At 37.1% G+C, this 16,939-nt stretch overlaps 1 protein-coding gene and 1 pseudogene across 2 annotated transcripts in view; one reads left to right on the forward strand and one right to left on the reverse strand.

Annotated features, from left to right (window-relative positions):
* The window catches only part of MDGA2 (MAM domain containing glycosylphosphatidylinositol anchor 2), a 925,908-nt gene that overhangs the window by 493,404 nt on the left and 415,565 nt on the right, over positions 1 to 16,939 (reverse strand). The window lies entirely within an intron of this gene.
* Positions 6,717 to 7,886, forward strand: LOC118634579 (annotated as a pseudogene).

A 16,939-nucleotide genomic window follows, 5' to 3' on the forward strand; every position in this document is an offset into this window, starting at 1 on the left:
TCCACCACCAGGCCCCACACGGCCGCCTTCTCCATGCAGATTTGTAAAATGGGGAGGTAGTGTCATGCCTTACACTATCAGATCCTTTTACACATAAAGAGAAAGAGGAGAAAAGCGTAATTTGATGAAAAATAAAGATAAATGTTAGAACATTTAGAAGTCTAAATAGGAGAATCTCATGAAGTATAGAAACATTATTAAAAATAAGATATTCTTGTCCGGCCGGTGTGGTTCAGTGGTTGACCATCGACCCATGCACCAAGAGGTCACCAGTTCAATTCCCAGTCAGGGCACATGCCCAAGCTGTGGCCCAAATCCCCAGTGGGGGGCATGCAGGAGGTGGCCAATTGATATTCTCTCTCATCGACATTTCTCTCTCTCTCTAAAATCAATAAAGGAAAAAAAAGATATTAAAAATAACACATTTCACTTTCAAATTTATTAAGGCAGGCCACTTTCAGGATGGAATAGAGTTGTGATTTATTTCAGCATCATAAAATACAATGATAATATACAATGCAGGTCCTGTCTCAAAAAATAATAAAAATATTTAATCACAATTATGTACATTTCTATGAATATGAGTTAGCTATTTATTCTTTCATAACCTAGTGAGCTAGTGATAGCACTAAAGGATTAAAATTATGGATGAAATACGTAGAATGAAAAAAAAATTAATCTGGCCGACTTGGTGTATATCCAGCCAAAAGGGGGAGCCAGAGAAATGTGAACACACCAAAATCACTCAGCCTCCCACTTAACTTATATTAATCAACTCACAGATATTCATATGATAACTGTCCTTTGTTAGATAAGATGTCAACTGGATTCAGGAATGTATCATTTCCAGTGCTTATATAGGCTTGGAATGTAAGATTTTAAGATCTTCCAACACTGTACTAAAACATTTCAATAAAGTCATATTGCTTCTTTCTTTCAAAAATGAAAAGAAAATTTAATTTGTTAACAACTGTGTTTTTCCTGCCAACTGAGACATAATATCATTATTCCATTCTAGTGGTAAAATGTCACTGTTAACAGGAGTACAGTTTGGAAATGACAACCCAAATACAAGGTCAATGAGTATCAAATGATAAACACCTCTGTGTGTTAGAATACAGGAAGAATCAGCAAAAGTGTATGGAGAAGGATGAGATAAGAGCTATGTCTCAATAAAGGAAGAAAATAACATTTATGTGTGATATCGTACATATTTTAATTTTGCAAGGAAACACTTCTAACAGGATATCTTCTGAAAAACAGAAATGCCTAAAATAGGAAAAATCTAACAGATGGTCAATATCTCAGTCAATACTTCCTTGGCAGCTTTACTTTATGAAATTGAGAAAATAACTTGCTTTTCAAGCTCAGCCACCTGTGAGTAATTTTCATGAATATTAAAGCTAAATCTCATCTATTTACAAAACAATTAATGGATGAAACCTCATATTGGCACAGAAGAGCCCTACGTCTAAGAAATATGGTATCTGTGTACTTCCAAGTGGTTTGACTGTGTTGTGTTGTGTCTTGTTCCTTATTTGAATCTCTCATACACACACATACACACACACACACACACACACACACACACACACACACACACATATATATATGTATTTAAGTTGTGTTGAAAATAATGCATGATATAGCAAATGGTCAATGTTTTTATTCTTTATTCATTCATTTAGTGAACAAGATGTGTTAAGCATGTGTTATGGTTCTTTCATTAACAAGCTATAGAACTGCAAGGGAGAACATGACTCCAGTTCCGCCTTCAAGGAACATACCTTCTCATGGGAAAGATAAACATGTGAAGATACAACTATTATTATACCGTGGGACAACTGCTACTAGAAATTGGAAGAATTTAGCAAAGGTGTTGAGATAAGGACAAGGTAAGTGCAAAATCGCAATAAAGAAAAACTTGCAATTGTATTTTCTGTGACATTTTTTAAAACCATCTTAACCATTTTTAATTGCGCAGTTCAGTGGTGTGAAGCATATTCACATTATTATGCAACAGATCTCCAGAACATTTGCAAACTGCAAAACTAAAATCCATACCAAGTAAACAACAACTCCCCATTTCTATTTCTTCCTAGTCCCTGACAATCACCACTCAATTTTCTTTTTCTATGAATTTGATTACTTTTGATAACTCATAGAAGTGCAATTGTACAGTATTCATCGTTGTGTGACTAGCTTATTTCACTTAGCATAATATCCTTAAATTTCATCCATGTTGTAGCATGTGCCAAGCTTTCTTTCCTTCTTTTAGGACTAAATAATATTTCAGTGAACATATGTACCACACTTTGTTTATCCATTCATCTGTTTATGGACACTTGGGTTCTTTCACGTCTTGGCTATTGTAAATAATGCTGCTATGAACATGGGTGTGCAAATATCTCTTTGAGATCTTGCTTTACATTATTTTGGATATATACAAAATAATTTTAATTTTTTGAGGAATCTTCATACTCTTTTCCCTAGCAGCTATATCACTTGCATTCCTATCAGTTCTCTGAGATCTCATCTCTCACACTCTTAAAAGTTCACACCAGTTCAGCCACACTTACCTTTTCCTCATTAATAACTGGTGTGATTTAATCTCAGGGATCTTGTCATTGCTGTTTCCTCTTCCAAAAATGTTTGGCTACACTCCTATACCTCCTTCAAGTATTTACTCAAATATCAGCTTTTCACTGAAAGTTTCCCAAAACATGTAATTAAAATCGTAAATTTTCTTGGAGGTATCTTTCAGCTCTCCCCATCTGCTACTCATATTTTATTTATGCATTTGTCCATTGTCGGTTTCCCCTTTTTAGAATGTCCATGAGAATAGGAATTTTTTGTCATTTCATTCACTGCTGGTTTGCCCAGTCCATAGGATTGTGCCTGGTACACAGAGTTGCTCATTAAAATTTTGTAATTTTGTAATAGTTGAACCCCAAGTGATTACCAGTTATCTACACTAACTGCACAGTTAATCCCTTTTAGTTCTTCAACAGCTTCAGTAAGAAACAGCCACAGAGCCTGAGAAAGGGGAAGAACATGGAAAACTGGGAACCAGAAGAAGAACCTGCAGTCATAGCAGATCAATGCTTTCCCAAGGGTGCTGAGTAGAACTGTGGTCTTTGAACATTTATTGTCCACATACCTCCTATTAGACTTTTGAAAAGCCAGGTAACCTTCATTTGTTTTTAGGTTAACATATATCATTATTCTCATAAGCTTCATTGCAATGAAGCATTGTAAATATTGAGATTAGAAAATAGCATGGTTAGACCATTCTTTTAAATATATCCATGGATGGTAAAGATGCCAAAATTGCACATGTTAAAAAGGTCAATTTTCCAGATCTTAGCAATCGTAAATAGCGCTGCTATGAACTGGATAAAAACACTGTGGTACCTATACCCAATAGACTACTATGCAGCTGTAAGAAAGAAGGATCTTTCCCGGCCAGTGTGGTTCAGTGGTTGAGCATTGACCTATGCACCAAGAGGTCACCGGTTCGATTTCTGGTCAAAGTACATGCCCACGTTGTGGGGCCGATCCCCAGTGGGGGGCATGCAGGAGGCAGCCAATCAGTGTTCTCTCTCATCAATGTTTCTCTCCCTCTCTCTCTGTCTCTCTCTCTCTCTCTCCCTTCTTTTCTCTAAAAGCAATAAAGAAAAATAAAATTAAAAGAAAAAGAAAGAAGGATTTCTTACCCTTTGCAACAGCTTGGAGAGACCTGGACAGTATTATGTTAAGGGAAATAAGCCAGTCAGAGAAAGACAAGTATCACATGACCTCACTTATTTGTAGAATATAATAAACAAAATTAGGTGATAAACTAAATAGACTTAGAGACATAGAAGTAGGGTTCAGACTGACAAACTTCAGTGGGGATGGGGGGGTGGGTGGGAGAAAGCCAAAGAACGTATATGCATATAAGTATAACCAATGGACAAACACAACAATGCTGGGGGGTGGGGGCAGGAATGAAAGGAGAGTGTCAATGGGGAGAAAAGAAGAAACATCTGCAACAAAAATAAATTAATTAAATAAAAATAAAATAAAAGGGTCAGTTTTATGATATGTGAATTATACCTTAACTTCAAATTGTTTAAAATAAAAAAAGAAGAGGAAAAGAAAGCAAGGATGTCAGGCCTTCCTCCAAAGTTAAAATCTTCCAAAGCTAATTCTGACTCATGTTAAATAAATTCGCCCACAACTAAAAGTGAGCATTTATGGTAGCATAATTCCCTCTTCATAACTGCGTTTAATAATAACATCTTGGATATTGTGCATTTAACAAGACCTATCCTTCTAAATGAATGGAAAAAGTTTTGAACATATTTTTGCTTATTAAAAGGTGTGACATTTAAAAATGGATCCATGAAATATGCAACGTTCGATATTCAATATAATCTATTAAAAATATAAAAACGTGTTCTTTAATAGTCAGAAATTTTACATCATTTCATTTTCTCCTTGAATCATGTTTTATTCCACTTTTGTCCACAGAATTTTATCTTGAGGTAATCATTTATTAATATTTTACATTACCTTTGGGGGGAATATGAGTATATTTGAGGTTGAGATTGAAGTTACTCTTTAAGTCATCACTAAAAGTATATTAGTACATTATTGATATAAACAATATAAATATGTCACATTTTTTTAGTTCTTTCACCTTGAGGTAATGCACCAATTAAAAACAATAAAAGTCCAGCTAGTGTGGCTCAGTGGTTGAGTGTTGACCCATGCCCCAAGAGATCATGGTTTGATTCCCCATCATGGCCCAGAGCCAGGTTGTGGGCTAAATCCCCAGTGGGGGGCCTGCAGGAGGTGGCCAATTGATGTTCTCTCATCGATGTTTCCATCTCTCTCTCTCTTCCTTCCTTTTTCTCTAAACATAAAGAAAAAAATTAAAAACAAAAAAATTAAAAAAAAAATTAAAAACAAAAATTAAAACATGGCATTTTTTGTTTGTTTATTTTGTTTTGTATAAAAGAGTAAGAATGATTATCATGGGTAGGGGAAAAGAATTAAAATCCCACCCACCCTTTCTCAAGCATATCAATTTTAGGAAAATATACACCTAAAGTGAAAATATTAAGGTTGATTCCCTTAACACTCTCTCTCTCTATAAAGGCCCTTGTTTGAAGGTTGTCCCTTAAAAAAATGGGGGGGAGGGTATCATAAATGAGGGCCCTAACGTGTTTAATAAGGTTCACATGTTTTTCAAATGCTGTTTTCTTTCTCTTCATAAGAAATTTATAATATTAATTGTTCTTTGCTGAAGAAATCTGTTTGCTTTGTTTAAATTCAGGCTTTCCAAGTGATGGTTGAACATGGAGCCCTCTTCCCTTGTAACACAACTGGACATATCACATAATGAATAATCCATTGGTAATGTTTAAGAGTATGATAAATGTTGCTACTGAATGAAAGGCTTACATATATACATAAAGTAGAAACTTTGAGAAGAAAAATGGCTTTAGAAAATGAGGGCTTGTCATAGGAACACAGGAGAGTGAGTGCCGACAACCACGGGATCTGAGAGTACAGAAGGACCCGGGAGCTGAGCAGGGTACTGCATATTCACTACAGAAAAGGGTCTAGTTCAAGAAATATGGGGGAAGGGAGATGACTCAGTGTCACCACTGAATTATTATATAAGAGACTGACAAGACTGTCTAACATCTAGGACACTTCATACATATTCAACAGATAAGCTGCTGCTGATAATAGAGTGCTCTTTCTTCTGGAAGGTGGGGATGGGCGCCTCGACAGAAAATAACTCTGCATCTCCAGAGATAAAAGGAGAAAATTCTTTCAGCCTCAACTTGTTATGTAGAAAAAGGTAATTTAGTGGGGGAAAGAATACCATGCCCCAAATATCACTCTATGTGGAGAGCTGAATGACTTGGAGAGAAAGATTAAAAAGTCCTGATGAGAGCAATGAGTGATTCAAATAAATGCAACATGAATTAATATCAAAGATGAGGGAAAATTTAATTTTTATATAGATAGTCAGCTTTCTCTCACAGATTGCATAGAACTATAATTAAATTCTGTGTGCTCAATGCAGTGCACATATGTCTGGGGAAGGAGTGACACACGAGATGTGCAAGAGGACGGTCAGGTCCAAGCAGACAGTGAAATCTTTCCTGAGCCTCTAGACAGCAGGAGCAGAAATTACCCAAGACACAGAGCATACGCTGTATCCAGGACTCATTTAAAAAGCTTCCTTGAGTGTGCCTTCTTTCTTCTCAATACTCAGAATGCAATTATCAAAACAGTTTAGAAACATAGAAATCACCACAAAGATAAATAAAAGAGAAAAACAGCATAGAAAATACCTGCAGTGAATAAATACATTTGAAAAAAGTAAAACTTGGTCAGGCCAGCCGGGGGCACAGGAAAGAAGAAATGCTGCAGTCACTTAGTGAACCTGTGGCCGGCTCTGGGGGACAGACATCTTAAAGACAGCCACATTGCCCGGCTGATGTGGCTCAGTGGTTGAGCGTCAACCCATGCGCCAAGAGGTCACTGGTTCGATTCCCAGTCAGGACACATGCCCAGGTTATGGGCCAAATCCCTAGTGGGGGGCATGCAGGAGGCAGCAAATTGATCTCTCTCATGGATGTTTCTATCTCTTTCTCTCTCCCTTCCTCTCTCTCTAAAATCCATAAAGAAAAAAAAATGTAAAAGATAGCCTCATGGCTAACAATGGTGATGAAAACATATCTGCTCGGGAGGTCGAAATCTGTCATTGAATTAAGAGTTATTTTGGTGACTTCAATTTGCCACAGCACAAATTTTTAAAGGACCAAATCAAAATGGATGAAGGCGGTCACCTTTGGAAACAATGATGAAATTCAATACAAACCATTTAACAACAGATTTGAGTGTAATAGTGGAAGCACTGAGCAAATCAAAGGCAGAACTCATGGGAATAAGCGAAGATCAAAGGAAAATCAGAAGAGCTTCAAACAAACCCAGTCCTGAGGTGACTGATGAGTATAAAAAGGATGTAAAACACAGATTTGCTTATATTAAAGGTTTCCCTACTAATGCAACCCTTGATGACATGAAAGAATGATTAGACCATAATGGTCAAGTACTCAATATTCAGTCAAGGAGAACATTGCACAAACCATTGAAGGCATCAATCAATATTTGCATGTTTGATAGCACTGAATCTGCTAAAATGTTTGAAAAGACCCTGGACCAAAGACATAGATCTCCTAATACTTTCCAAGGAAAATTACTTTGCCAAAAAAAAATTAAGAAAGAAAGCAAACTAAAATTAAAGTTAAGTTACAAGCTAAATACAAGCAAGAAGAAGAAAAAAACGAGCATAAATGCTAAAATGAAATCTCTAGAAGAAAAGATTGGCTGTTTGCTGAAATTTGGGGGACCTAGATGATCAGACCTGCATGTACTTTTCTCAAATCATGGTGAAATAAAATGGGTGGACTTTGCCAGAGGAGCAAAAGGGAATAATTCTATTTAAAGAAAAGACTAGGTAAGTGCTGGATACCAAAGATGCAAACCAGGGTAAACTACAATTAAGGAACACAGAAGTGACATGGGAAGTACGAGGTAGAGGTGTGGAAAAAGATGCATTGAAAAAAATCATAGAAGATCAACAAAATTCCCTAAACAAATGGAAGTTAACAGGTCGCAGATTTCAAGGAGAAGGTAAGGAAAATCAAGCTGCCCAAACTGGGCCTGCTAAAGGAAAAGTAGTTTCAGGGTGAGAAAACTAACGTGATAGTGATGAACATGATGAAGATGGTGCATTCGGACCGGTAAGAAGAGCAGGAAACAAATAAGAATTTGCATCAAAACAGCAAAAAACAGAAAATGGCGCCGGAGACCAGTAGTCTAGTGAACACATTTTATATTCACTTTGATTAGGTTTTCAGCTGCTTTTGTCTTTGGAGGCTCAAAAAAAAAAACACAAATTAGGTTCACTTTAATGTCCACCTGTAAGAAAGGAACATTTTTTATTGTTTAAGTTGTCTTTTTAGCTTTCTGAAAGAGGATTTTTTTGATGTACAGGTTTCTTTGGGTGTACAATGAGTCCAGATAATTCAAATATCAAAAGAAAGATTCTTGTACTAAATTGCCTTTGTAATATGAGAATGCATCAGTTTAAACTAATAAAATATATGCTATATTAAAAAAAGTAAAACTTTGTCTGTATAACCCCAATTTAGATGAGCATCCTTCTTGGGGTTCTCTGAACACAGTCCATTTATAAAAATGGACTGAGCCTGAACAAATCATCAATTGGGGGCTGAAAATAAATGCCACTGAATCACCTCCTCATTGGAACCAACTTTTCAAGGCCCGTTTTGTACAAAGTTCTGTGGTCAGTCCCCAGAGTCCCTAAAGAATGTAAATGTCAGAAGTGATTTAAATGCGAAACCAAGAGACAGGCTTATGTTTAACTTTAATATCAGTTACTATGACAACCAATGGGCTATTTAAAGTTATTAGCATTCTAGCCCACGGAGTTAATAATATAGACATAAAAATTGAGCAAAAGCAAATTACTTCAATGTCACATCACAGAGCAATGCCAGTGAACGTCGTGCAAGCTTAAGAAGGTCGGAGGGTTTGGATACACACAGTTTAAAGGACAAATCAATCAGCGACTTTAAGAACTTGTAGCACATTATTATGTCTCCTCCCTAGTATGTTCTTCTAGCTTTTTAAAATTCCAAGTTCAGGGTTTAAACAAAACAAAAAAGTCAAATCGGAATAGACTAATTGATCTTTAGCCAAAATCTGTTACAACCACACGGTCTCCCTCTTATTTAACTCTTCCTTGTTTCATCTCTAGTACACAGTCAAGAATGGAATGTAGATTTAACTCTGGGATACCCAGGAGATTTTAACAAGGATAAAGGTAACGCAATAAGTAAGAAAGGATCAAGTTTCATGAACTGCTGTTTGAAAGATTCATCTGCAAAAAGCAGCAAAGAATGATATCTCATAAAATGTTAAAACAGATGGCTTATGTCACATAAGTATGGAGACTAAAACTGAAATAGCCCAAGTAATATTTTCATATACAAGATGCCAAGTACAGTAGCAGAAACACCTTTAGGAAGAATCTCACTTCAAAAAAATGTTTTTTCTCTTTATAGTTGGTGCTGTTTTCTGAATTACTCTTGGTCTGTTGTTTCTGTTTAAGCATTTGGGTGCTTGCCTTGCTCAGATGGAAGAGACTAACCTCTCTCCTTGAATTAGGTCTCCTTGTCTTATGAGCCTACCTGTGACAGAGACAAATGAGAGTAAACTAGACAAGAAACGTCGGAGGAGAGCACTATACTGCATACACTTGCAGAGATTTTTTTGCACATTAAACAAGCTGAGTGGAGAATTCTCTGGTCTGTGAACTAGTTATGAAGAAAAGGACACTCATCAACTCTGGTGACAGTACATATTGCCAGAGTGACCTTACAATTATTAAAGGTGATACCAGAAAACCGCTTCAAGAATGTGTACACACCTGGTGGTGGATGATTACCCACAGACATTTCCACTGCAAAACCAGCAGATCAGAGCATGGGGTGTTCACAGACATGTGAAAGACTCCCACATCGGAAAGAACAGGCTGAGGTTTACAGAAGCACTTGATTATACGACCCTATCAATAAACATCATTCACTAATATGTGGATCCATTCATCCATAACTCATACCCAAGGACTACCTTGGGAAAGCAGCATGGTGTAGTGGTTAAGAGCATGACATCTGGAGACAGACCATCTGAGTTGACTCTCAGCTCCTCTACTTTGGAAAATTATGTGACTAATCGGGGCTTCACCTATATTTTTCTCACAAGGCTATTCTAAACATCAAGTGAGCCAATATATTTAAAGCCCTGAGAACAGCAACCAACGCAAAATTTTCATTATATATTAAGTACATTATACAGTTCACATAAAAATAGAAAAATGAAGGTAAGTGCAAATTGAAATTGTAATAGTATCCTCGCTTGCCCCTGAATTTACTTGCACAACCCACTTAGACCATCAATCTGAAACACAGATGTTCCACAGGGAAAGTTTTGAACAAAGTAGGATCAAACGACAAAGAAGGCAGTCTCTGTTCCTGCACGCAGCTGGAGATTAAATGCAGAATGGTCCTAACATTTGCCCTGGACTCTCATGAAGAGGAACAGAAAAGATTTTGAAACCTAATGACATTTTATGTTATAGTCATAAGGTTAACTCTCTTGATCAAAATTTGACTTTCTTTTTTTTTTTTTTTAATCAGTGGGCAAGAGCACGAGACATAAACATTGACGTGAGAGGGACACATCGACTGGTTGCCTCCCGCATGACCCCAACCAGGGCCGGGGACGAACTGCAACTGAAGTATGTGCCCTTGAATGGAATCGAACCCGCAACTCCTTGATCCGCAGGCCAATGCTCTAACTGCTGAGCCAAACCGGCCAGGGCAAATTTAACTTTCTTTACATCCTTCTAACAAGAAAAATATTGTAGACTAACAATAAAACTACGTCCTTAGCAATTAAATTTACCATAATATATATTAAAGAAATGATCATTCTATTTATGAACTTTGAATTATTGTGGGTTTCGTTAGCAGGAGGCAGCTTCCCAAGTTCAATGAAAAGTTTGAGTTTTCAGGCCCACTAGGGTAGGGAAAGATCCTACATGAAGGCACATAAACTAGGATAATTCCTCCTTGTGTGACCTTTGCCGGCCAGCCCGGACGCATCCTCCAGGTGGCATCCCAGCTACTCAGATACTATTGCTTTAAATTTCCCTAAGTTGAATCATAGAGAACTGACACTGTGTTGCATTAAATCTTGGAACTTACATTTATTTAGGTATGAGGACTCATATTACAAAGCCCCCCCCACCCCCCACCCCCACCCCCGCCCAGTCTTATGATCTCAATGGAGGAACTGCTGAAGAAAGTATTCACAGCCCTGGCCGGTTTGGCTCAGCGGTTAGAGCGTCCACCTGCGGTCCGGAGAGACCCGGGTTCGGTTCTCGCTAAGGGCATGTACCTCGGTTGCAGTTTGTCCCCGGCCCTGGTTGGTTGTGAAGGTGGCAGCCACTCGATGTGTCCCTTTCACGTCGATATTTCCCTCTCTCTCTCTCTTCTTCTCTCTCCCTCCCACTCTGTCTGTACAAAAAATGGAAAAATGTCCTCGGATGAGGATAAAAAAAAAAAAAAAAAGAAAGTATTCACAAACAGCCAAGCAGTGGTATGAAGCAATATTTTCAAGCCTCTCAAAAAAATTGATTTACATTTTCTTGTGAGAGGTCATTATTGTATCAGAAAGATCTCTCATCTGTTACCAGTGTTTCTATGATGTCCTTATTAAAAATGTATAGGATAGGATGACTAATGATGCTCTTTATTTTAGGACTATCACTGTGACTGTCATCGCAGGCAAAAGAGCTAGAAAGATTCAACAGGTTCAAAGGACCCACATTAGACTCCCTTGGCCAGATCTCAGACTTCACGGCACTGCAGTGAAATCATTCACACATGCCCTGCGGTTGTCTGCAGGTGAATTGCCTGGACAAATATCCACTTATAAGCCAATGTTAGGAGCCATTCCTTACTTTATGACCAACAATAAATTAATTCGCTTTTCCCCAATTTTTATGATGCCATTGCCATCATGTCTTTTTTTTTTCCTCTTTCATAAAGAAAAATAACAAGTAAACCCCGAGTTCACAAATCCTGAGAAGCACTAATTCATGACAAAGTTGGCCTGCCTCTGTGGAGTAGTATAATCTCTCAAAGTTATGTTCCATTTTGTAATAGATATAACTAACATGATGTTACTCAATCCACTTCTTACTTCACAGAACTTACTATTATTACCATTCCTTGAACTCATAAAGAAAATCAAGAAGCATATTCTTTAAGTTTAGATGTCCTTGGGAAATATACAATAAATTCAGTTGTTTTCAAAGAGCAGAGAGGTCTTATTTCTGAACACCTTATATTTGTACTTCTGAGCCTCATCTCTATTGTACTCACTAAAAACTCATGTCTTTCTGAAAATTTCTTCATTGCCTTCTCTGTTCTCAAACTGTTGGTAAATTAACATGTCTTTTTAGACATCACCATTAAAAACAGTAAACAAAACAATAAAAAAAGCATTATTAAATTTTATGATTCTTTCTTCCAAGTAGGTTTAAAAAATTGGGTTAACTGAAGTTTCATAATTTTTAAGGCATGGTTTTGAAAAAAATAAAATGTACCTTCTATGGCAATGCTGGAAGAGGGTACCGTTAAAAAATGATGTCTATTACATTCTCAGCCTTACCTACAACACAGGGCTTAGCTAAGTTTTCTCCATGTTTTTTCTTCTAATAAAACTCCAAAGAATTTTTAAAATTTCTCTTAGTGATTAGTACTTTAGTTATCTTGTCCCTAGTCAGTGTCTTTTAGGTAAACTTTGAATACTTGTGATTTTTTTCTCCAAAATATTAAGAATGTTTTCTTGCCCAACTGGTGTGGCTCACTGATTGAGCATCAACCCATGCACCAAAAAGTCACTGGTTCGATTCCCATCAGGGCACATGCCCAGGTTGTGGGCCCAATTCACAGTAGGGGGGCGTGCAGCAGGTAGCCAATCAATGTTCTCTCTCATTAATGTTTTTCTCTCTCCATCTCTCTTCCTTTCTCTCTAAAATCAATAATGAAAAAAAATTTTTTAAAGAATGTTTTCTTTTGAATGTTGTTGCAAGAGGACACCTTTTTTAAATCGTCTGCTAGTAAATGTTTAACAACCAGCTCACCATCCAGAAACAGACAAAAAGCCTTGATTTGTAATATTTGCCAATTTCTGTGGTGTAAGCACTTCCAACAGGGCTGATTTCAAATTACCAATATAATGATATTGAATGCAGGATTAGAAAAGAGATGCACAATACACCATGTTACATTCCAACCATATAAATGCAATAGACATATGTAACTTCACAGCATCAGTAATAAGATGTTGTATAATAATAAAAAATTAATTATTTTTACAACAAATTGTCCTTGGTATTAATATAATGTATTTAATTTTAATATATCATTTCATTTTTCATAATCATGTGTTAACAAGCAAAGAGAAAAAAAGAAATAGAGGAAGATACAAATAATGGAAACATACAGTGTGCTCATGGATTAGAAAAATTAACATCATTAAAATGTCCACAGTACCAAAAGCAATATAGATTCAATGCAATTACTACTAAAATACCAATAGCATAATTCACAGATCTAGAACACATATTTCAAAAATTTATATGGAACCAAAAAAGAACTCTGAAAACCTCAGCAATCTTGAAAAAGAACAAAGTTTGAGGGATCACAATACTGGAAAACTATATTACAAAGCCATTATAATCAAAACAGCCTGATACAGGCACAACAAGAGGCATATAGATAAGTGGAACAGAACAAAGTCCCCCAAAATTGACCCACATCTTTATGGTCAATTAATATTTGACAAAGGAGGCAAGAACATACAATGGAGTAACTATAGTCTCTTCAATAAATTGTTGGGAAAACTGTGCAGGTACATGCAAAAAAAAAAAAAAAAGTATAAAACTAGACCACCAACTTACACGATACACAAGAATAAACATAAAATGGATAAAAGAATTAAAGAATTAAATGTATGTTGAAAAACCTAGAAGAAAGCATAAGCAGTAACATTTCAGACTTCTGGAGTAGTAGTATTTTTGCTGATACATAGCCTAGGGCAAGAAAAACAAAGAAAAAATAAATAAATGGAACTACATCAAACTAAAAGTCTTCTGTACAACAAAAGAAATCATCAACAAAATAAAAGGGAAACCCACTGTATAGGAGAACATTTTCACCAATGATACATCTGATAAGGGGTTAATTTCCAAAATATAAAGAACGTATACAACTGAACACCAGGAAGACAAACAATCCCATTAAAAAATGGACAAAGGGCCTAAATAGACACTTCTCCAAAGAGAACATACAAATGGCCAATAGACATATAGAAAAATGCTCAAGGTCACTAATCATCAGAGAGATGCAAATAAAAACCACAATGAGGTATCACCTCACACCTGCCAGAATGGCCACCAACAATAAATCAACAAAAACATGTGCTGGTGAGGATATGGAGAAAGGGAACCATAGTACCCTGCTGGTAGGAATGCAGACTGGTACAGCCACTGTGGGAAACAATATGGAGTTTCCTCAAAAACTTAAACATGGAACTGCCATTTGACCCAGGGATCCCACTTCTGGGAATATATTAAGAATCCCAAAACACCAATCAGAAAGATCATATATACCCTTAGGTTTATAGCAGTATAATTGACAATAGCTAAGATCTGGAATAGCCCAAGTGCCCATCAGTAGATGAGTGGATAAAAAAAAGCTGTGGTACATGTACACAATGGAATACTATGCAGTTGTAAGAAAGGGGGATTTCTTATCATTTGAGATGACATGGAGGGACCAGGAGAGTATTATGCTAAGCAAAACAAGCCAAGCAGAGAAAGACAAATATCACATGATTTGACTTATTTGTGGAATATAATGAACTAAACAAACTGATGAACAAAATTCACCCAGAGACATAGAGGTAGGGTACAGACTGACAAACCTCAGAAGAGGGTGTGTGTGGGGGGGGGGGATAAACCATAGAACCTATATACATGTATGCATAACCAATGGGCATAAACCACAAAGCTGGGGATGGGGTGGGGGGGATGGGGAGGAGGGTTATTGGGAGAAAAAGGAGAAACATTTGTAAAAAAAAACAAATTAATAAAAATAATTTTAAAAAAGAGAGAGAACATTAAAAATCATTAATTCCTTTCCCACTCTCTAAGTCAAGTGAGCCTTATATGGAAACTTTCTTTTCGAAGTCATGATCTGAAGTATGTGTCTGGTAATTAAGTATATGTTGTTTCATGTCATGAAAACTCTAGAATAAATTCATATTCCTTATTTTTTCTTTTTGTCCTACCTAATATGCCACCAGGACTGGATTTTGAAAGCTTCAAGAAATTGTGATGACATATAGAAGAAGATTACATGTTATCAGAATTTTTACATAAAAAAAAAAAATGACAAAGAAAAAGAGAATAAAGAAAAACTCTTTAAATGCCTGGTTATAACTGACTCTTTGTGCCGCCTCTGACAAGCGTCCTCGGTGAGACATTAGTGTTTTGGGGCCACACGCAGGGCATTGGAGTTGGGTAGATAGGAAATGCTTGCCCTGCCTGTGGCATTTCCCTTGGGGCCCTCCTACAGGCTCTGTCATCTGATCTTCTCTGGGGGGTGGTTACTGCCCCCAGTGGAAAGAATCGGACGTGCCCTGGAGAAGTGGGAATGGGGTCCTGACTCCTGCTGTCCTCAGTTCTTCAGAGGGAAGACAGCAGGTAGGCAGGGCTCTCTGAAGTCAGAGGAGGAAGAAAAGGGGAGGAGCTCCATGGTCCTTAGGGAAGAGCAGGAGGCTCCAGCGGGCCTTGATCAAAATTCTCTGCCCACGGTCAGCTTTGTCAATGGCCAGGGTGGTGGGGGCCACACTGTCTTTGAGGAGCTGGCCCTTTGAAACCAAGATAAAGAGTACGGCTGATTGGGGGAAATAAAGTTCATTGTAATAGACTTTAGTATGATAATAAAGCAAATTTAATAATAAAGTTTATAAAAGTGAAAAAATAAATAAAGCTGCGGTACATTTACACAATGGAATAGTCCTAAGTTATTAAAAAGAAGGAGCTCTTACTATTTTTGACAGCATGAATGGACCTGGAGAGTATTATGCTAAATGAAATAAGCCAGTCAGAAAAAGACAACTATCACATGATCTCACTTATATGTGGAATCTAATGAACAAATAAACTGATCAACAAAATAGGACCAGAGGCATGGATACATGGTACAGAGGTCAGAGGGGAGGGGTGGTAGGGGAGACTTGCAGAGATTAACCCAAGAACATATGTGCGTATGTGCATTACCAATGGACACAGACAATACTGTGATGAAGGTGTGGGGGCAGGAGAGGGGCTGGAGGGACAAAAGTGGGGACCATAGGTAATAGTGTGAAAAATAAAAAATAAAATAAAACATATATTATTAAGTACAAAAATTAAAAAAGGCATCTCTCACAAACCATTAAGAACGGGTGCAAGCACACCACTGCCTCCATTATAAGTTAATCAAGCCTTATAAGTATCTTCATGATAGTAAAATCCGTATGTTAAACATATATCTAAATACATCCTACAGTTTTGTTGTTGTTTTTAAATTTTTTTTATTGATTGCTGTATTTTCTACTCATGGCAGAGTATGCTATCTTTGTTTGTTTTTTTTTCATTTTTTTTATTATTATTTTTTTGTTACCGATGTTTCTCCTTTTTTACCCCATTGGCACCCCCCTCCCCACCGCATCCCCGACCCCTCCCAGGCTTTGTTGTCCATGTCAATTGGTTATGCACACATGCATATAATTTCTGTGGTTTATCTCTTTCCATCCCCCCACCCCATCTTCTGAGGGATGTCAGTCTGTGCCCTACTTCCATGTTTCTGGGTCTACTGTATTCCTCAGACTGTTATGTTCATTATATTCCATATATAAGTGAGATCATGTGGTATTTTTCTTTTTCTGCTTGGCTTATTTCACTTAGGATAATACTTTCCAGGTGCCTCCATGTTGTCTCAAAGGATAAGAGATCTTTCTTTCTTACAGCTGCATAGTACTCCATTGTGTATATGTACCACTACTTTTTTATCCATTCGTCTACTCATGGACACTTGGGCTGTTTCCAGATCTCAGCTATTGTAAAAGTGCTGCTATGAACATGGGGGTACATATATCCTTCCTGATTGGTGTTTCAGGTTTCTTAGGGTATATTCCTAGAAGCGGGATTACTGGGTCAAATGGA

The sequence above is a fragment of the Molossus molossus genome, unplaced genomic scaffold (genome assembly GCF_014108415.1).
Source record: "Molossus molossus isolate mMolMol1 unplaced genomic scaffold, mMolMol1.p scaffold_m16_p_1, whole genome shotgun sequence".
Taxonomy (NCBI): domain Eukaryota; kingdom Metazoa; phylum Chordata; class Mammalia; order Chiroptera; family Molossidae; genus Molossus; species Molossus molossus.